This window comes from Macaca nemestrina, chromosome 19 (assembly GCF_043159975.1).
Source record: "Macaca nemestrina isolate mMacNem1 chromosome 19, mMacNem.hap1, whole genome shotgun sequence".
NCBI classification, from domain to species: domain Eukaryota; kingdom Metazoa; phylum Chordata; class Mammalia; order Primates; family Cercopithecidae; genus Macaca; species Macaca nemestrina.
In genome coordinates this window covers 76,237,641-76,259,608 of record NC_092143.1, presented here as the reverse complement: position 1 = coordinate 76,259,608, position 21,968 = coordinate 76,237,641, and the positions used below count along the sequence as shown (strand labels likewise).

Sequence of the window (21,968 nt, the reverse complement as noted above, 5' to 3'; positions counted from 1 at the left end):
TGGGTAACAAACTTTAGAGCACCTATATACTGTAGGTACTACTAATTTCACATTACAGATGAGGAAAAGGTTGGGAAAATTTAAGTACCTTTATAAAACTATGAAATGACCCATCCATTTATGTTAAAGTTTACTGTCTCATTAATAAAAACTAGATGATCTGCTAATGTTAAACTGAAACCATGAAAACAACAAAATATGACTTTCACCACATATTGAATGTTTTCAGATTACACTTGCTTCAAATGGGTTATGTTCTACTGTAGCAAATCCATGCAAGGAATGTTGGATCTGTGGCATAGACCCTAGCTGATCCTTAGGGATTTAATCTCAGAAGTAAAGGATCCAGCTATTGGCTGTCTCGGCTGTGCTCTTATTTCCAGTGGCATTATGGGTGGAGAATCGATACATCAAAGATGGAGCCCAGGTCAGAAACATGTTGGAGAAGCATTTAAGAATTATTTTCTAGGCCAGGCATGGTGGCTCACGCCTGTAATCCCAGCACTTTGGGAGGCCAAGGTGGGTGGATCACCTGAGGTTGAGAGTTTGAGACCAGCCTGACCAACATGGAGAAACCCTGTCTCTATCAAAAATAAAAAATTAGCTTGGTGTGCTGGTGCATGCCTGTAATCCCAGCTACTTGGGAGGCTGAGGCAGGAGAATCACTTGAACCTGGGAGGCGGAGGTTGTGGTGAGCCGAGATCACACCATTGCACTCCAGCCTGGGCAACAAGAGTGAAACTCCATCTCAAAAAAAAAAAAAAAAAAAAAAAAAGAATTATTTTCTAGACCCTTAAAATGGTTAACTTGAAAGTTTTGAAGGCATTTATCATCTGAAAAAAAAAATATAGCTTTTCAATTTTAAGATGCTGTATGATTACCCCATCAATTTAATAACAGCATTTAAGGGGAAAAAGACTATTGCATTAAATGTATGAATCATTTTCACATCCTGATTTCAGACATGTTGACGTATTTGCAGAAAAGTACATGCTAGAAATGAGGAAATAAGAAGTTGCTCCTGGCATAATTTTCTGGAAGTAAACTTTTCCCCTTGCGGTCAGTTGAATCCAGATGATGTTCTGAAAACAAAAAGGAAGGAAAACAATCAAAGCCTGTTGATTTTGAATCGTGCTACTCTTAATGACTTGTAGAGACTGTGGTTCCGGCTAAAGGGTCATGACTGGGGCTGTGGGCTCTCTGGACAGGGAAGAGCTCTTGAATCAGGTAGACATGGATTAAAAGTAGGAGTCAGCCATGGGGTCACTGAACTTCTCCAGACTTCCTTTATGCAGTGAGTAGCGGAATGCCTATTTCACGAGGCCATTGTGAAGTTTTGAAACCTACCATCTGTCGAGTACCTGGCCTAGTATCTGGCAGGCGGTAGGGGCAGTTATTGTGTCCTGTGACAGTTGTCTGACTGTCTCAACCACCCTACCTGACAGTTAAAATAGTATAGTAAAAATAGTCACAGCATATTATTTTCCTGACTCATCTCTTCCCCTGCATCTCAGAAATTTCAGAATCTTTCCAAGGTTCTCCCACCTAGCTTTGCCAACTTTTCCCCCACAATGATGAGGCCCGCTTCATCCACAGGGTCCCTTCAGTTACCCTATGGTAGCTGCTTCCCCAGCACCTGCTGTGATATGATGTCTGCCGTGGCTCCTGGAAGTGGCCGCCCCCCCTCCCGGCATTCCTCACTGCCCCTGCTGACACTCCAGCATCGTAACTTTGCACTGACACTATATGACAGCCCCTGTCATTCCATGGGCTATTTAAATTTTTATGAGAGGTTAAAATATTTACAGTGAAAATGACCACTTAGATTCTACTTCTAGCTCAGTCATAAACGATTTGTGTAGGATCGATAAGTCACTTAGCCATCTGGGACTCAGTTTCTTCCTTTCCAAAGTGGGGGCTAGAGTAGCTCATTGCATGAGTCCTTTCTAGCACTCGTGTTCTCTGTGTGAAAATCATCATGGACCTTGTAAAAAACACCAAGTTTCATTTGTAATATTTAGAAAACATTAGTTTTAGAATATCCTTAAACATATACTGTTTAGCGTTTAAAAAGTAAACATCTGTTTAACGTTGGGAGAAATTAAATTGTAGGCTCCAGATGTGGTTCAATTCTCTGTGGAGATATATATTTAAATCACAGATCTCTAAGCAGCCTTGAGGCAGCTGCCAAGTTCTTACTTCCCCTTCGCCTGCCGCCCACCCCATCTTCTTTCCTTTACCTGTTTTCTCCTCTTTATAAGATGAGGATTGTGTGAAGCAGGCCCAGCTGCTCTGTTGGCTTCTCCTCTCCTGTTTTGGGCAGCTTTCTAGTCTGGTGTCACATTACAGCCTCCTCACTGCATTTCCCAAGATGTACCAGCTACACGCAGTGACCATGGAGCCCCACTGCCTTGGGATTCAGTGTGAGAAAAAGCCTCTGTGGTCTTTGAATTCTAAATCTACTGGGACTTTCTACTAAGATACCACAAAACAAATGTTTCTAGTTCGATGTAAAACGGAACATCCCAAACCTTTATTTATGTTCCTTTTCATCCTTTTGTGTGAAACTACAACATCTTAATTTTTGCTTGTTTGTTTTTAAGACAGGGTCTCCCTCTGATACCCAGGCTGGAGTTCAGTGGTACAGCCGTAGCTCACTGCAGCCTCAAACTCCTGGGCTCAAGCCATCCTCCTGCCTCAGCCTCCCAAGTAACTGGGACTACAGTGCATGCTACCACACTGAGCTAATTTTTTCATCTTTTTGTAGAGATAGAGTCTCGCTACGTTGCCTATGTTGGTCTTGAACTCCTGGGCTCAAGCAATCCACCCACCTCAGCCTCCTAAAGTGTTGGGATTACAAGTGTGAACCACCATGCCTGGCCTTAATCATTAAAAAGTTACATTTCTGTGTAACTAAACTATGTTTGATGGAATAAGGCAGAACTAAACTGTGGAGTGGGTGTAGCTGTTGGAGAAGGCTTACGTTCACCTTTTCCCCTTGGAGTAACTGTATTTGGTTCTTATATGTTGGGATATTAAGGGTTTAGAGAGGTTTGAGTTTGTTTGTTTTGCATTTCTTTATTTTATTTCTAACTCTTACCCATCCTACTTACTTACATCAACAGAAATATTGAAAATGATAACCTATTTACCTTCACGTTATTCTCTAGAGTCCCTAGTGTCTTAAAATTTAGTTTAAGAGACTGTTTTTGTAACTGAAATTAAACTCACTGGGGTACCTTATATTAGACACCATAAGAGTAAACACTCCAAACTAAAAAGCTCAAAAATAAGATGGAAAGCTAAATTTAGCAAAACAAGATTCTCCAAAAGTAATAATAATACTCTTATTATTTTTCTTAATTATATTGCTATCATTCATTAAACACTGGCTACATTTTAGACTTCATCCACTACATGTTTATGTAAATAATGCTACATTTTTCTTCATTTGGTTGTGTCACAACACAAAGACTTGATGGATGTTTTGAAACTTAGAAAAATCTGATTTCAAGTATTGGCTGTTCAGCTTCCTCCAAATTCACATTTTGTGGCCAATCACAGAGTCTCAGAGAGTCACTTACTCTCCAGAGAGGCAGAAACCGAGGTACAATAAGAGGCTGCTCTGGCCACTGATGTGGAAGGACAGGCCATGCTAAGAAGGATATGCTGCAAACACAAATTCTGGTATGAGTAGCAGCCCCAGAATGTACGTTACGAGACCAGGTTCTGCAAGGGGCTTACGTTTATTTTTAGGCGAGTTGCTTCTTGCGTGGACTACTCTACGTGATATGTGCTGGAGGGAGACGAAGCAGGAAGTTTTAACAACAGTTCATGAATCTCTTGAGCAATGCCGGAAAACCTAGGCAGCATTGTGTGTGTATTTGTGCATATACATGCATAAGTGTGGGCATTTATGCATATGTGTGTCTATACATATGTCTGCATGAGCATGTATCTATATATATGTGTATGAATATGTGGTGATACTAATGGATATATTATTATATATGTGTGTGCGTGCATATATACATATACATATCTATATATGTATATATATCTGTACATATTTGCATGTGAATATGTATACATACATGTGTGCCTATATGTGAATATGAGTTTGTATCAGTTTGTGTGAGTGCATCTATACATGTGTCTATACACATGTATGTATATGTATCTATATATCTGTGTATACACATGTGCACACGTATGTGTCTATGCATGTGTACCTATACATGTGTGTATGAGTATGTATCTATACATGTTTGTCTATATATGTTTGTATGGGGGTGTGTCTATGTGTTTGAGTGTATATCTGTATGTATAAGTGTATCTATACACGTGTCTATACATAGGTGGGTGTGAGTGTATCTAACCCACTTTTGTGTATCTATATGTGAAAGTGTATGTACACATATGTATTTATCCATAAATGAGTGTCTGTTTCTATACATATGTGTGTACTTATCTTAGAGGTTTACAGCATGGGCAGTGGAGCCAGCAGAGAGCCAGCCGTCTTTCATCATAATTGTATGACCTTGTGGAAATTTCTTAAGCTCTTTTTCTCTCAATCATCTTACACTTAAATTGGGACTAATAGTAATTAATGCCTTATAGGTTGCACTGAGGGTCATATTTTAAAATGTTGAATATTTTAAAACTCTGGCTAATAAGCAACCGAAAGTGTAAGTCTTCATGATCATCATCTTCGTCGTCATCTCTAATCCTCACATCATAAGGTAATAGAGGCTAAGACAGTGAAACATTCCCCTCTCCAGCCATTGGTTACAGTATGTGGTAGGTCCAGGATTCTAGCCTTAGCTCAGACTTTCTGTTGCCCAGAAGTCTCAGTCAGACTGGTAACGTCTTTCTTGTCTTTCTACACTTCTGGAAAAAATAAGTTGATCAGCTCTGGCTATGACCCATAGACAAGGTCACTCATCATCATGAGTGAATGGGAGTAACTTGTACTGGCTTTGGATCTCTAGTTCAGAAAGGAAGAGCTTGGGCTTTGGAGCCTGGCAGGCCTGAATTTGAGCTCCTGAAGCACCACGGGATGACTTCGGCCTGATTTATGTTTATTTGTTGTTGTTATCTTGGTCCTTTGGGTGTTTGTAGGACCTCAGAGGTACAAAACTAGATTACTAATAATCTATGGTTAATGATACATACTCATCGGTGTTTCCTCTTTACTTATTAATTAGACATCTTAAATAAGAAGCACCTATGAACCACCTGCCAAAACAACCGTTAGGACTTCGATGATAACCTTCATCTCACCTTCATCTCAGCATTTGGCGGTTTCCTTGTCTTATCCTCTCTCTCCACCTAACAGAGATAGTTTTAAATTTTAACTGTTTTTAAGTTTTTAAAAATGACATCTTGTTGTATATAATCCTTTGAGATTTTTTATTGTGAAGTTTCATCTACATTGTGATATGCTGTAGTAACATTTGTTTTGTTCTATTGTTTAATATTCCAGTGTGTAAAATGTACTGTAGTTTATTTTTACAATGTCTTCTTGATGGGTATGTGGGTGTCTTCATGATTTTGCTGTTGTGGAGGGAGCTGTTTCAGCACCGTTGAAGGTAACTGTAACTCCTATGCACATGTGCCAGAGTTTCTCTTGGGTGGGAATAGAATTGCTGGCTTGTAGGGTGTATGAATGTTCAACATCGGGAGACAGTACCAAATTGTTTTCCAAAGCGATTGCCCACTTTTTCACTCTCATTAGAGTGTGGATTCACATTCCTTCCAACACCTGGAATTGTGAGACTTTTTCATGTTTTGCTAAGTGAATGGGTATAAAATAGAGGCTCTTTATTGCATGATGTCATCCCTCACTGGGGTTTAATTTACATTGCTCTGACTACTGATGGTGCTGACCACCACTTCTCATGCTTACGGGCATGATGTGCTTTCCCTGCCATGAAATGTCTATTCTTATCCTTTGATCATTTTTCTATAAGATTGTTATCTTCTTATTGGTTCATAGGAGATGTGGGGCAAATTTCTTGATCATTTCGAGATCATTTTTGTATCTCTAAAAATGGGGATGTGGATAATACAATGCTCACTGAGTTGACTTAGGATTAATGTTTACAAATGGAACTGTAAGTGCTGGCATACAGCATAATAGACAACCAAAACATGTTGTTTTTTGCTCTCTCTGGGCCCTGCCCCCCCACCCCTGCTCCCGCAACCCTGGAGCCTCCTATCAGTGGACTGGCTTGGTTGGAATTGACCCTGTTTGCTTAGTAGAGAGTACAGCTTATTGGTGTGGCCAGTGTAGTCCTACTAGTATTGCTGAACTTCAGAGAATAAAGCAAGTTAACTGAGCTCAGACTCCTTTGAAGGAAAGATGGGGAAAGAAAGTAGAAGGGAAGAATTTTAATGCGGTCCTTAGCAAAATTAAAAGGAAAAAACAGTATAATTATTCTGTTGATCTCAGTAGCCCTATCTGTAGATGTTTGAAGCATGTATTAATATGACAATTGTGAAAGATAAGGATAATAATATATACATAACTAAACTGAAAATTCAATATCAAGCTGAATGATGATGCTCAGAAGCTAGTGGTCATAGGTGGCCCCATGACACTTTAGGTTTTCTGTTTCTCTGCTGCTGGGATCTACTTCCACAGCATTTTGGAGAGTGCTGCACAGTCATGCGGAGAAGCTACACTGGGAACCCAGGGAAAATATTAGAAGAAGAATCTGAAGGACACCATAAAATACTGTGCAGTTATTGCTTCCTGCCCCAGCTTGATTTTTGGAGTGTTGAATTTAAGGACAGAATCTGGATGTGATAGAAAGCAATTGCTTTTACCTTTCCGGGATCTTTCTGTGTTTCACGGAGGATATTCCTGGAGGAACAGAAGCCGGAGAGTCAATGCTACAGTAACTTTGAAATTGCTGCACTGCAGCATGCCATCTTTCATCTGTCTCTATCTGTGCTCAAAGTCTCTCCTAGGATTTGGAGGTAAAATTTTTGGATTGCTAACATTAATGTATGCTTGTGAGAAGTGGCCATTGTTAGTGATTATAACTCGGCATTGGATACATATTTAAACAAAATCCACGTGTAAATTCAATGAGGGAAATGTGGAATTCTTCTTTAGTGCGTGAAGCCTCTTAAAATGTTTGTTATTCATGGCTTTGCTATGCTAATTGTTCTCTAGTCTTTCTCTGATTTGAAAGCTCTGCTTTTCGGTTTTTAGTAGAAAAATCCAGAAATGAAAATGGATGAAGTCTAGCTACAGTGTATCTCACCTTTCCCTTTGTCCTTCTTTCTTAGTACATGCCAGCCTGACCAATTCCTCAGAAAGGCTTTGCTCTGGGGACACTCACTTGGGGAGTTTGGAAACAGCTTTCAGTTGTGATGGCTACTTCAATTTAGGAGGTGGTTAAAAGTTTGAATGCTCTCCAAAGACAAGAATGCTGTGTACTTATGCTTAGGCTTTGCAATCCACAAGTTGTAATTCACTTCCCTTTGTGCCAACAATTACACGGAAGTACAGTGAAATATAATTTAAGTTTATTTTGTAAGTAATTGTAAAAACAAATGGCCACCCAACTTCATTGAAACATGGATATTACCTAAACCTCAGAGGCATGGGGTGCCCAAAAGGCCAGCTCAGGAACTGTTTAAGGCTTCAGAGTCTTACATGTGGGTCCCTCAGTGGGTTTGTCTGTCCTCTCTTGATCCTTGGGAAAATATATTTCAACAATAAGTGGTATTAGAAGTGCCTAATTAGCAAGGTTTGTAAACATAAGCAGTAGTAAACTCAGAGAGGTATTTCATTAGGCTCTTTTGTTGAAGTCTTTTGATCTTGATATGTATTTAGCTAAGGGGGTTCTTAATGTTTCAGAAGGGAATGTTTCTTATCCGCGTCACCTGCCTCATCCTGAGGGACGAGGGTCAATGTCTGGACAGGAACCCAACTCCTTTCCTGCCAACTACTAAGTGGCTGATATCTTTTATTTATTTATTTTTTCTGACATTAGCTTTCAAAAACAATCCTACTCTTTGGGAAAAGTAACTTGTGGTAAGATATTTTGAGTATTATTCCTATTTTGTAGCATATTATATGTTCTTTAAGTGTCTAATTTTCCTTTAAATGTCTAATTTTTCAATAATTCTAGAAACTTTTACAAAACTATAGAAAAATTACTTTCTATAATGGAAGTTACAGGTAAGATGAGCCTCCCTTAACAGAGCTGTTTGACTTTACAATAAACTTTGATAGAATATGCCTTTTAGTAGCAAGCTGGTAAGAAATTACTGAAAATCAAAATTATACATATGGATGTTATTCATATTTGTAGTTTTATTCAGAACTTAAGTGTAAAGATATTGTTTAGTTTGTTTTGTGCTGCAATAAAGGAATACCGGAGGCTGGATAATTTATAAAGAAGAGAGGCTTATTTGACTCACAGCTCTGCAGGCTGTATTAGATGCTTTTTTTTTTTGAGATGGAGTCTCACTCTGTCACCGAGGCTGGAGTGCAGTGGTACCGTGTCAGCTCACTGCAACCTCCGTCTCCTAGGTTCAAGCAATTCTCCTGGCTCAGCCTCCCACGTAGCTGGAATTACAGGTACCCACCACCACGCCCAGCTAGTTTTTATATTTTTAGTAGAGACGGGGTTTCACCATGTTGGCCAGGCTGGTCTCAAACTCCTGACCTCAGGTCATCCACCCACCTCCGCCTCGCAAAGTGCTGGGATTATAGGCATGAGCCACAGCGCCGGGCCGACTAGATGTATTTTCTTCTGGTGAGGCCTCAGGAAGCTTACAATGATGGAGGAAGTCGAAGAGGGTGGAGGGTGTCACATGGCAAAAGAAGGAGCAAGAGAAAAAGAAAGGAAGTACCAGCTCTTTTTAACAATCAGATCTCAAGGTAACAAATGGGGGGAGAACTCAATACCATGAGGACAGCACCAAGCCATTCATGAGGGATCCACCCTCGTGACCCAAACACCTCCCACTAGGCCCCACCTCCAACACTGGTGATCACATTTCAACCTGAGATCTGGAGGGCACACACATCCAAGCTATATCAGATATTGAGGATATTTTATAGGTAAGGCTATTAAGACCGAGAAAGATTGCGAATTACTCACAGTTAAACAGCAAGTGACAGAACAAACAGAGAACTAAGAACAGAAGAAACCAGTTTTCATGGCTGAGAACCACCCTCCCAAGAACTGCCATTCCTTACTTCATAAACCATGATGTAACCCTAGTAGTGGGCACATGCTCATATCCAGCGGTAAAAGCTTACAGAAGTGATGGTACAGGCAGTGATGAAGGGCTCCTCAAGTTAGGCAGAAGAGGCTAGAAATGACGTAATAGCTGTCGAGCTGTGTCAGGATCCCAGGTTTGCTGATTGGCTTGGAGAGCTCTTATAGGACTCAGCATATGATCATACTCACAGCCAAGTTCTATTACAGGGAAATGATGCAAAGCTAAGGGAAAAGGTGCACACGGGCAAAGTCTTGGGGAAACCAGGCACAAGCTGCCAAGGTCCTCTCCCAGAATAGTCATAAGGGATATGCTTAATTCTCCAGCAACAAACTGATAACACGTGATATGTTGGGAAGCTCATTAGAGACTCAGGGCCCAGGACTTTCACTGGGAGCAGGTCACGTAGGCAGAGCCTCTGACTGGTATGTATCAAAATTTCAGACTCCAAGAAGGAAAGCAGGAGTGCAGCATGAACCACAGTGTTTAGGATGAGGAGGGGAAACATTCTAAGTTCTGGATATATGGACTCTGAGATGACAGAGGGAATCAAATTAGGAAGATTACATTTTTTAAAAACTGATTCTACTAAAATAGAAAAATAATAAATAAATAAATAAATAAATAAATAATAAAATCAGGTTGAAGTAAGTCTAATAAGGTTGAAAAAAAATAGAAAAAAATAAAACTGATTCTAGCCAGGCTCAGATAGCATGTGCTGATAGTCTCATTTACTCTAGAGGCTGAGGTTGGAGGATCATTTGAGTCCAGGAGTTCAAGGCCAGTCTGGGCAATGTTGCAAGACCCTATTTCTAAACAAGAAAAAACTCTGACTCTAATATAAAGTTCATATCCATGGTACCTCTGTAGTGTAATCACTAGAGAATTAAAGTAAATCATATAATTAGAGAAACAGAATAGAGATGGAATTTTGACTTTGTATTAGTTGTGAAGGACACACTGTTAAGAGATAATCTTAACATGAAAATATTATTGTTATTAAAAGGTGGCACACGTCTGTAGTCCATGCTGCTCAGGAGGCTGACGCAGGAGAATCGCTTGAACCCAGGACACGGAGGTTGCAGTGAGCCGAGATCGCGCCATTGCGCTCCAGCCTGGGCAACAGAGCCAGATTCCATCTCAAAAAAAAAAAAAAAAGGTATATGTATTAGGTAAATTTTTTAAAGTACCTGAATTCACAACTGCTCATTGAAATTAGGTAATTCTTCACCTGAGCTCTCTAACCTAGTCTTGACTTTTTGACTTTTAAAAAACATAAGTAGCTAATTTTTTCTTATTTGTGTGTAAGCATAATGTGACTATAATAATATTTATAATAAAAAATCTCTAGAGGTTTGTTTTCTACATGGGATGAGGGTCCTGATGGGTATAGATGTAGGAAAGGAACATATGAAATGGTGTCTGCGGAAGTGCTGAGGTGCCTTCTAGTCTTTGAACCAACCCAATGAACTCATGTGTGTACCTAGACTTCCGAACATTCTAACATAAAACCTCTTCCTCACTGATGATCTACATATATGAGTAAATGTCAGCTACCTAGGGGTATCCATACCCTATCTCTAGCCATAGTGGCTTCTAAGAGTCCATATTTATAGTGACATTTCCTCTGTATAGCTACTAACTTATTCAAGTCCTATTTATTGGAGGTGTATGATTGCTTTTGATTGGCAATATTACCATTTTACTTAGCCAAGGCAATTTTTAAAAATTCCTCATGTGTTTTATTTTCTAATGAAGCTGTTCTCTTACTTGTGTGGGTAGAAAATATAGTAACAGGTTTGGGATGACTTTGAATTGCATATGTGTGTGGGCCAAGTGGTGATGCAGTAGTATTGTAGTTATATGAAGAAAACTGCTTCATAAATATGCATTCTGGAGATGACATTCTTATGTTATACAAATTGGATGTGTCAGGATTTTAAATGTCACCCTTGCATTTAATGCAAGAAGTTCCTGACTATAACTTTCTTGACTTTCCTTAGACATGACCATAGAAACTTACTTTCTTCCTTGCTGCCAAAGAGTGAGACATCCTTTATTTCCCTCTTCTGTGCCCTCTTGGCTCCCCCTTATTCCTTTTATGCCCAGCTCTCAGCATCTCTCTAAATACCAGGGCTCTCATAGCAGCAAGAAGTGGGGAGAAGGCATGGGTGTCCTTCTTTCCACCTGGCTTCACAAAACAGAAGAGCTGACAGATACAGTGGCTCATGCCTGTAATCCCAGCACTTTGAGAGGCCAAGGTGGGAGGATTGCTTGAGGCCAGGAGTTTGAGATGAGCCTGGGCAACATAGCAAGACCCTGTCTTTACAACAGATTAAAAAATTACCCGAGTGTGGTGGTGTGCACCTGTATTCCCAGCTACTTGGGATACTGAGGCAGGAGAATTGCTTGAGCCCGGGAGTTCAAGGCTGCAGTGAGCCATGATCACACCATTGCACTGGAGCCTAGGCAACAGAGTGAGACCCTGTCTCTAAAAAACAAAACCCAAACCAAAACAACAACAAAAACAGAAACAAACTTAGAAGTTCAAATAAGAAAATGAACTTCTTTCTCTTCCATGTGACTGTTTTGTTTGTTGTTAGTTGTTTAAATTCACATCCCACTTTATTCTAAAACAAAGGCACTCTAGGTAGGCATCCCAATTATTCCAGTAGCATAAATAGTTGATGATGTCAGGATGCAAAGAAGATATGGGAAGCAAAATCAAAGCCAAGGAAAAATAAGTAGGATAAATATATATTTTAATGTCTTTTACAGTTGACAAAGGTGGGTTGGGAATTTGGCTCTTAGATTCCTAGCAGTGAAAGTGAAGAGGAAAACGTGAATGTAAAGATACAAAATATCCGTAAGATAAAACCCCAAGTTTTCCTAATACTAAAACCTAAGGCAAGTTTCTTCCATGGATCTTCTTAACCAGTAATGTAAAACTCAGTAACTTAGACAGCATCCTTTTCAGATGTAGAGTGGGAGACTCCCGAGCCTACTGGTGAGACTGTCGTCTGACTCTGACATCATCAATATATGGTTATTTATGTAGTACACAAACCTAAGTGAGGACAAGCAGTTCTGAAAGGGCCAATGATCCCAAGTACACAAGTCTACTGAGAGTGAAATGCAGGAAATTGTGAGGAACAGGCAGTCCTTATATCCTTCAGGCAATTACTTTCATGGATATATTTTTCCCAACTGGGCTTTTGATAAGAATTATCCAACCCGGAGTCTTGGCTTATAGTCTCTGACTGAAACTTGGAGTGCAGTGTTGCCAACATATATGGGAATGGAGGCAGGGTGGAGTTATTTTGCCCTGATGAAATTTAAGGACACATTCCTAAATGGATAGCCGCTGTGGTTTCTCTCAGAGATGAAATGAAGGAGGATCAACCAGCAGGGATAAAAATCTTTCTCCAAAAATAACTCTGGATCCACTTTAAACCAATGTGGGATACGATTCTAACTCAGGTCACTTAACCTTTAGAGCAGTTATTTGTAAACGTTTCAAATTTGGGCTAGGACTCATGAAACCATCCCATTGCCTAGAAATGAAATGCCATGAAAGCCTCCCTATCCCCACTGGAGAAATCTTAAACTGTGTCATGCTGAGTGCAATTAATCACCCATGAGCAACAAATCCTTAGGAACCTCGCATTTGGTACAGAATAGCTGAAAAAAATAAACTCTAGAGATGATGCTTAAATCTTGGTCACATTCCTTCCCATTTCAAAATAGAGACAAGAGAACCTATAGAATATTTTGGGTTCCTTTCTCTAAAGAATAATTTTCTAATAGGCAGGCCGATGTATTTGAAAATAGAATTTAATTCAACATTAACTAATGGTTCAAAGTGAGGATATTATTTAGAGCCAATATTTGTTTCTGATACTTCTTGGAATGCTTTCAAATGTGTTCGCAACTACTTCTGGCATAGTACATGGCTTCAGAATGCCAGTTTTTCACTTTAACCTTCAAAATATGCTAGTGTAATAGAGAAGCCCATTTCAAAATTTCAAAGCAATACACATAATTAGAATTCTCCAAGTGTAGTGGACTTATATTCAGAAAGAAAAAAATGTCTCTAAATACTTGGCATTTGATAAGAAAAAAATTACAGACATTTAATACAATGAAAACTATTTTATTTCAAAGATTACAAAGTTAGATGGAAAATGCTGATAAGAGCTTGCTTTCCATAATGACTTTAGTCTGCTCCTTAACCTCTGACATCTCTTGCCACATCTCTGTTGCCAGGCAACAGCAGAGAAATAAAACCTGTGTGAGTAAAGGAAGTTCCCAACATAAGAATGGGGAGGGGGAAGGGATAGCATTAGGAGATATACCTAATGTAAATGACCAGTTAATGGGTGCAGCACACCAACATGGCACATGTATATATATATAACAAACCTGCACTTTGTGCACATGTACCCTAGAACTTAAAGTATAATAAAAAAATAAGTAAAAGAAAAGTAAAAGAAAAAGAATGGGATGTATTCTAGAAGCTGGTGAGCCAGTTATTTAGAAATTTAAACATGATTTTTATATTAAAAATATTATAAATGGTAGTATAGTACCCAAGACAGCGATTGCAAGCCTAGTTAACTCATAATTCCCTTTAAGTAATGAAAAGCAGCACCTTGCCTCTTCAGTATAACTTGATTCTCTTGTCCAAAATGCCATATTCCAGGCAGTAAGAAAATGCCACCGAACAGCCAAAAGAGATGTTATAAAGTCCTTGTATTACAACATGTCCTTCTTACTCAGAGGGACAGTTAGATGAAGCCACAGACCATGTATTCTCATTCTAAATATAATTTTCAAACTTACCGATTGGATTTGAAGGGTGACGAAGGATGGTAAAAGGAGGCCTGCAGAAAAAAATCAAGATGTGATTGCTGACAGCCTGAAGGCAGGATAGGACAGAGAAGGCAGACAAATCAAAGCACAGTTGTCTATCACCTTTTCCAATAAGGTAGGCAGTGCTGCTTACCTGTAGACTTCCTGAGAGCATCACTGTGTTATATCTCCTTGTAAGAATTACAATAACCATCCCACAGCCGACAAAATCGTGCTTTTTAAAACAACTCACAATTGTGCATTTTAGAAAACTTGATACCTAAATTGCTAACATTTAAAAGAAAATAGCATTGACTACGCATTTGAAAGGAGTATGCATTCAGCTCCAAGCAAAGTTCATCCAGCTAGAGTAACAAAAATCCGAGCGTTCTGCAAAGCTGAAGTTTACTATTAAAATACAAACTAATTACACCTATACTTTATGCGATGTTGCCATGGAAAAATATATTATGAATTCCAATTAGGAATGCCAGAAAAACCACTCCCCACCTAAAGGCATGGAGAAGTAGCTGTAGAAAGCTGTCTGCCCTTAGCAAAGAGGCATAGAAAAAGACATGTTTTCCATGTAAGAGATTCATGCCTCTAGGTCATCACCAGCATGTTACCAACAGTGCAGTAAAAGACATTTGGCCTTAAGGAGGCCATGAATTTGCACCTTTCTCATCCTTCCTCTCATCCCTCTCTCATACCTGAGGTGATCACTCATGTGGCTGCTCATTCACAATGGGGGTATCTCTAATTAGGGGGACTACTTTATATATTACACCTCAGCAACATTTTAATCTAATTGTTCATGAGCCCTGCTGACTCTTAATTACTGTTTTAGTCATGTACACAGCAGCGACAGTAATTCCAAATTAAAACGTAAGTGGTTGGTATTAAGCATTGGATTAACTTTGTATAATAAATACCAATACTTGCTAAAATATACTGGAGCCAGCTGACCACCTCTTTAAGATGCAGCCATCTAACTAAAAATGTTCTGTTTACCAAAAGGGAGTTTATTGTTATTGTTTTGTTTTGTTATTTCTTCCTTTAGATTACCTCTGTATCTGAAGGACTAATTTTGAGTGCTCCTGTTTAGATGACTGAAAATTGTTATAAAATGCTAGGCAGTCCTGTTGAAGGAAACATTGTCCAATCAAACCTACAGATTGTAATCAAGAGGAATTTTGTAAGATTATATTGATGGAAATGTTCCTTGGGAGATTGCATAACCAGCATTAAATCAATCTTCAAATAGTTTCTTAAGTTTTAATAATTGAAACTTTTGGGTTTTCTTCCCTGATTATTCAACTTGAGCTTTTTATAGAATTTCTTGAGTTCAGAACACATTAGGGCCACGGGAGGGCTCTTCCAGTATCTGATGAGAAGTGATTAGCACACAACAAAACATATCCTGTAACAACTTCTAACTTCGGAAGGTTAGGGGTCTGAAACTATGGACCTTAGGAGCAAAATATTTAACCTGCTTCCTCCATTCCAGAGCCAGTGAATGTTTTGAATATCTATTGCTAGGAAGATGCCTTGGGGAAAGTTACTGGAACTTCCTTAGTTTCTCCTCATGTTGACAAATAATCAGTATCACCCACAGACGTGTTGCATTTAATTAGGGCTTGCATGTACCCTGTGGGGCCTCTAGAAATGTAGATATACCTCTGGGAAATGGAGATCCTTATTTCACATTTAGTGTTTCAAAAGGATTCTTTGATGTGTCAACAAAGCCTTTGCTTCCTCTCATACTTTTTTTTCCCCACACCCTCCAGAGGAATTGGTAGAAACCACAGTGGAGAGAGAAGGGAAGTTTTGGGGATTGGATGGAGATGGTACTCTCTTGAGGACTAATGGTCTTCACTTTTCACTTATGCGCCACCTAAAGAACACTGAAAACCTACGTACTCCACGCACATTCTTAAGTTCACATCTAAAATTTTTATCTTAAATTTAAATGATTATACAGTATGTAATTTCAGATATTATGCATCAGTTATACTTTTTATGACCAACCAAACACCACTTTTATGTTATCTTTTAAATACTATAGCAGTTTTCTACCCATCATCATACATTTCACAAGTACAAGAACAAACTTTTGTTTTACAGATATTTTGCATCATTTCTTTTCCTACATAAACTTCTGTTCCCATTCTACTTCCTTCTCAAAATATTACCCTAATGTAATATTTTTATGCTTGAAAATATTTTATTGGTTACCATCTGCAACAAAGTGAGTATATACATTGAAATTTAAACTTAATTTTTAATTCTATTTGACTATAATATTCTCAATTTTAAAAAAATATTTTCTGGGTTAAGTGATTATTACAATGATTAGTAGTACACACTTAGATATAAATGACACAAACATATTACAAACTATGATAAATAAGTATTACACATAAAAAGTAAAGTGTTATTGGAAAATAATCTCTTCGTAATACAGGCAGAGCGTTTTTCCCCACTAGCTCATGTATCTGTTGATAAATATTACATATTGCTAAAATGGAACAGGATTTAGCAACCCTTCCTTCCTTCTTTCCTTATTTCCTTCTTTCCTTCCTTCCTTCCTTCCTTGCCTGTCTCTTCTCCTTCTTTCTTTCTCTTTTATTCTTTCTCTTTCTCACTGTCTGAGATAAGCACAAATAAACTCGTTGAGGTACAAACCTACAAACCTGGATGGATATAAATGGAAGGAGAACCATATGACAGCATAGAGCCTCCAATTTGAATTAATTTATTAGTTCCTTCATTTTCTCCTTCTTCAATTTGATTGAAAGGAAAAACTGAAAATGTATTTACCTTAGTGGCTAAGGATTTGTTAATCAGTCATTGAAGTTATTCTAATTATTGAAAAAAATTGTTTTCTCAAAGTCAGCACCAATCTCTTAGACAGTTTCTTCTTTCTGCCCACTAGAGGTGTTGTGTCCTGGGACAGTGCACTGTCTGCCTTGGGGATGGGGCCAGTTTGCCTTTGTATTGCCAAGTAGGAGGAAGAGGCTTGTGAGAAAAGAAAGCCTGCAGATAGCAGCCACTTTCTCCGGCAGAGCTGTGTGAGGATCCAGAAGCTGAGGCTCTAAAAACTGAGTCTCCACCAGGCGAGGAGGCTCACTCCTGGAATCCCAGCACTTTTGGGGGCCAAGGCCAGCAGATCACTTGATGTCAGGAGTTCAAGGCCAGTCTGGCCAACATGGCGAAACCCCGTGTCTACTAAAAATACAAATATTAACTGTAAGTGGTAGTGTGTGCCCATAATCCCAGCTACTTGGGAGGCTGAGGCAGGAGAATCGCTTGAACCTGGGAGGCGGAGGTTGCAGTGAGCCGAGATGGCGCCACTGCTCTCTCAAGCCTGGGCGTGAGAGCGAGACTCCATCTCCAAATTAATTAATTAATTAATTAAATATAAAAATAAAAAAGAGAAAAGAAAAAGAAAAAAAACTTGAGTCTCTCTCTCTCTTTTTTTTTTTTGGAGACAGAGTCTTGCCCTGTCGCCCAGACTGGAGTGCAATGGCACGATCTCGGCTCACTGCAATCTCCGTCCCCCAGGTTCAATCGATTCTCCTGCCTCAGTCTCACGAGTGTCTGGGATTACAGGCACACACCACCATGCCCAGCTAAATTTTGTGTGTGTGTGTTTTTTTTTAGTAGAGACGGGGTTTTGCCATGTTCGCCAGGCTGGTCTCGAACTCCACCTGCCTTGGCCTCCCGAAGTGCTGGGATTACAGGTGTGAACCACCGTGGCCAGCCTGAAAACCCTGAGTCTCTTAAAACTAGACCAATTGCCAGCAATATGCCTTTGAGAGAAGCTGTGTGCTCCCAGGGGCATGCATGCTCCAGTCTGAATATCATTATTGTAAATAACAAATATTTTGCTATATGACCATTTGTTTTGAGGGACAAGTTCTTATTATGAATTTAGTTGCCCTACAGATGCTACCATTATATTTAAAAAGCCTAATTAGGTAGAGTTCTGGTATCTGTGTGCCACCTTGCCTTGTCCAGTATCTCCCCCAGCCCATTCAATACACAAGCCTTCATTGAGCTTGTGGGTAGCTGCAGGGAATTGGGGTCCTGTTTGTGGCAGGGAGTCCAGTAGGAGTGGAGGGAGTTGAGGAAGGAAGTGAGAAGTTTGATTTCCTTGGGCACTGAGATGAAAAGCTGATGTGATACAGTTGACCTATCTCAACTTCCTGACCCATTTTGTAGGTGTTTATTGATAAATGAGCTCATCTTCCTTCTGATTTCTGAGGAGAAGCCCTCAGTTCAAGGGCATTACCTCCACGTGTGCCTTGATCCCCTCTCCTCTAGAACTCTGCCCTGTGACCCACCATCGGCTCCATAATCCCAACCTTTCCTTCTCTGTGATTCCTTTCCCCATAGTTATGATTATGCTCGAGTCTGTCTTATCGTTCAGAAACAAAAGCAAACATAAACACCCCTTTTCCTTGATTAATTTCTTGCTAGCATCCTATCTCTCTCCTTCCCTTTCCTATTTCCTTGTCTCTAACATGGCAGAGATAATAGTAGTGGCATCATAGAATTATTGAGAGAATTAAATGAAATAACACCTGCGAAACATACAAAGCCCTATCTTTACCTGTAAGACATCAGTAAAAAATAACAATTATTGTTATTATTAGTAGTAGTATCTATATTTATGTTTAAATGTCTCCATTTCTTTAAAACTCTCATTCACTCCTGGATACACAGAATTATTAATATTTATCCCCAAAACTCAATTGAAATTGTCCTGGTGAGGCCACTTGTGACTGCATTCTAAATCTAGTGGACTCTTCTGAGCCTTTCTTTTTGTAGACCTAGTTAGATCTGCTGTCTCTCTTTTCAATAGTTCCTTCTTGGTCTTCCTCAAGACAGCACTTGTTCAACCATTACCTGTTGTGTTTCCCAGGGCTTCATCTTTGACCCAAGTTGTTATTTTTCTCCATACTGCTTTGGGATGAGTCTTAACTTCTCCCTAGTCTCAACCTCTCCTGAGCTGCAAGCAAATATTTTACAGATTGTTAGAAATATGAATTAGATGCCTCATGGGCAATTCAGCCTTAAGCTGTACACAACAGAATGTATCACTTATCTTTCACTCTTTCAGTCTTTCCAACAACATATTTCTCCCCAGTCCCTTCTCCTTTATCAAAAAATGGCACCACTACCCTGCTGGGTGCCAATGCCAGCATATACCTAAGCTAGAAAGCAGGATTCAGGGCAGACCCCTCCTTTCCTAGTCGGACAGTTGGTGCGGTCAACACTAGTGCATTGAGTGGAGACTGTGTGTCAAGTAATGGGACGTCAGGTCCTGTCAGTTTTTTCTCCTGCATATTCCTCAATCCATCTTGCTTTTTCCCACCTCTACTATTATTGCCCTAAGAATAATTTATTCCTATAATAATGATAATAACTTCTTTGTTACTATTAATATTATTATTTCTTGCTTAAAGAATAGCAAAACTCTCCCACTTGGTCTTCCTGCCACTAACCAGTCTGACATTTCTCCAGCCTTTTCTCTGGCATGCTGTCAAAGTGGTAGCTCCAAAATACAAATTGAACTGTGTTGCTCCCTTGACTACAATCCATTGCCCACAGGGTAAAACTCAAGGACTTACCTCAATATGCATAACTGTCAATCACTTGGGCCTTACCTGCTTCTCTTCAAAATGGTCCTGTCCTCTCGTCTTACGGATTCCCCATATTAATGCCTATTTCAAGGATCCTGTGGCTTTTCTAATCCATTTGACCCTTCTGTCTGGAATCCCTTCCCCTCATCCTCTGCCCATCCATCTGGTAAGACTCAGCTCAGCCTAGGTTAGGTGCTCTCACACCACCTAAGCTTATTTCCAGCAAAGCGTTCCCTGCATTAAAAGAAAGAATTGGTTCACATAGCAGTTGTCCAACTAGACAAGAAACATGTCCATTTCTCCCGCCAAAGCAGAGACCCACACTTTTATTTCATCTCTGTGTTCCTGCTACTTAATACTGTAGAGTACTAAGTCATGCAGTAAGTGCTCAATAAACATCCGAAGAAGGCTGGATGGGAATACAGAGAAAGTATCAAGTATCAGAGGGTTCTGATGGGATCTGCAGCAGTGTGGGAAGAAGAGACATCCTCAGGGGTTTCGTGGAGAGAGAGGGTCTGAACTAGTGGCTGTCACATACAGGTTGTTCAGATTCACTGTCATCATTGTCAATACTTCCATATCATCACTACCAACATGGCTAACATTGATTGGGTTCTGACGATGGGCAAGGCATTATTACATTCTTTAGATAGCTGATTTTATTTAACCTTCATTTCTAGCTCTATGAGGTTGGTACCCTGTCCCATCCCCTTTCTAAATATCAAAAAACTTAGAGAAAAGTAACTTTAACTTGCTCTAGGTCACACAGCACATAATTGGTAGAGGGAGAAATGGAACCAAGTCATGTGAATAATGCTTCTCTTTTCTAAGCTACTTATGATCCCTACTTTCCTTGTTTAACTCCTGATCATCCTTCAAGTTACCACTCAATGTGCATACAGAGCAACAAAGCAAGTTATATTTTTTAATCTTTTTTTAACTTTTAAACTTTTTATTTTGAAATAGTTTTAGACGTACAGAGGAGTTATAAACTCAGTACAGAGTGTTCCTATATATACTACATTCAGCTATCCCTAACGTTAGCATCTTATAAATACACAGTACAATGACCAAAACTAACAAACTGACATTGGTACCACACTGTTAACAAAAGGCAGATTTTGTTTAGACCTCACAATTTTTCCACTGATGTTCTTTTCCTATTCCAGGACCCAATCTGGGATCCCACTTTGCATAGTAGTTGACTCATTAGGATCTCCCTGATCTCCAACCCATGGCGGTTCTTCAGTTTTCACCTGTCTTTCATGACTTTGACACTTTTGAAGAGTAACTCATCATTTTGTAGAATGTCCCTCCATTTGGGTTTGTCTCATGTTTCCCCATGGTTAGATTGAGGGTATGCATCTTGGGAAAGAATCTATACCCTCTGTCATATCGGGGGCACATGCTGTCTATGTGTCTTGTTGCTGATGATAACTTTGATCACTTGGTTAAGGTGGCTTCTGCTGGCTTTCTCCACTGTACCGTTAACATGTTTCCCTTTGCGATAATAAGTATTTGGGGGGAGATACTTTGAAACTATGCAGTTTAAATTTACAACCGTTAACGTTAGCATTCATCGGTGGGTCTTCCCTGTAGCGATTGTTACTGTGGTTTTCTAATGGTGATTTTTCTATTTTCTTCATTCACACTACAACTATTAGCTGGAATTAGTCTATAAGGAAGAGTTGTTTCTTTTCCTCCTTTTATTTTATTTTTTTTTTCATTTATTTTTAGGAGTATGGACTCATGGGTATTTACTGGATTCCTTGTGTTATAATCCAACACTACCTTCATTTTATATTTTTGTTCATATTGTTCAGCCTTGGCCATTAGGAGCTCTTTCAGGCTGGCTCCTGTGTCCTTTCTATAGCCCCCTGTCCCCTTTTAAAGCGTTTCCTTACTTTCTGGCCCCAAAAGGATGCTCCAGACTGAGAAATGAAGCAAATTTTAAAAATTAATTACAACTCTGTATCATATGAGAAAATTAAAATTTCTCATTGGACATGTCATGCAGTTGATCACTAGCCTTTTAGAAGCTTGGTGCTTCTCATAAAAGATTTGCCTTATGTGACCATAAGGAAACCACAGAAGGTAATGAGTCCTTCGTTCTTCTCCCCACCCCCACATATAAAGCCTTGGAAATTACCACGTAGAGTATGGAATGTTACATTCCAGTTACATAACAATACTTGCCATTTAATTTCCTTTCAACAAATGTGC

The 21,968-nt window shown here is 39.4% G+C and overlaps 1 long non-coding RNA gene across 2 annotated transcripts; it reads right to left on the bottom strand.

The window, feature by feature from the left end:
- Positions 1 to 888: 888 nt before the first annotated feature.
- LOC105478841 (uncharacterized) lies at positions 889 to 21,865 on the bottom strand. 2 transcript variants are annotated; one of them, XR_011617075.1, is made up of 3 exons: positions 19,009 to 21,865; positions 14,089 to 14,129; positions 889 to 1,082 (listed from the first exon to the last, which is right to left on the bottom strand). It is a non-coding gene; the product is annotated as an uncharacterized lncRNA (long non-coding RNA). The 2 variants fall into 2 exon arrangements; XR_011617074.1 differs by lacking the exon at positions 889 to 1,082 and adding an exon at positions 9,996 to 10,385.
- Positions 21,866 to 21,968: the final 103 nt, after the last annotated feature.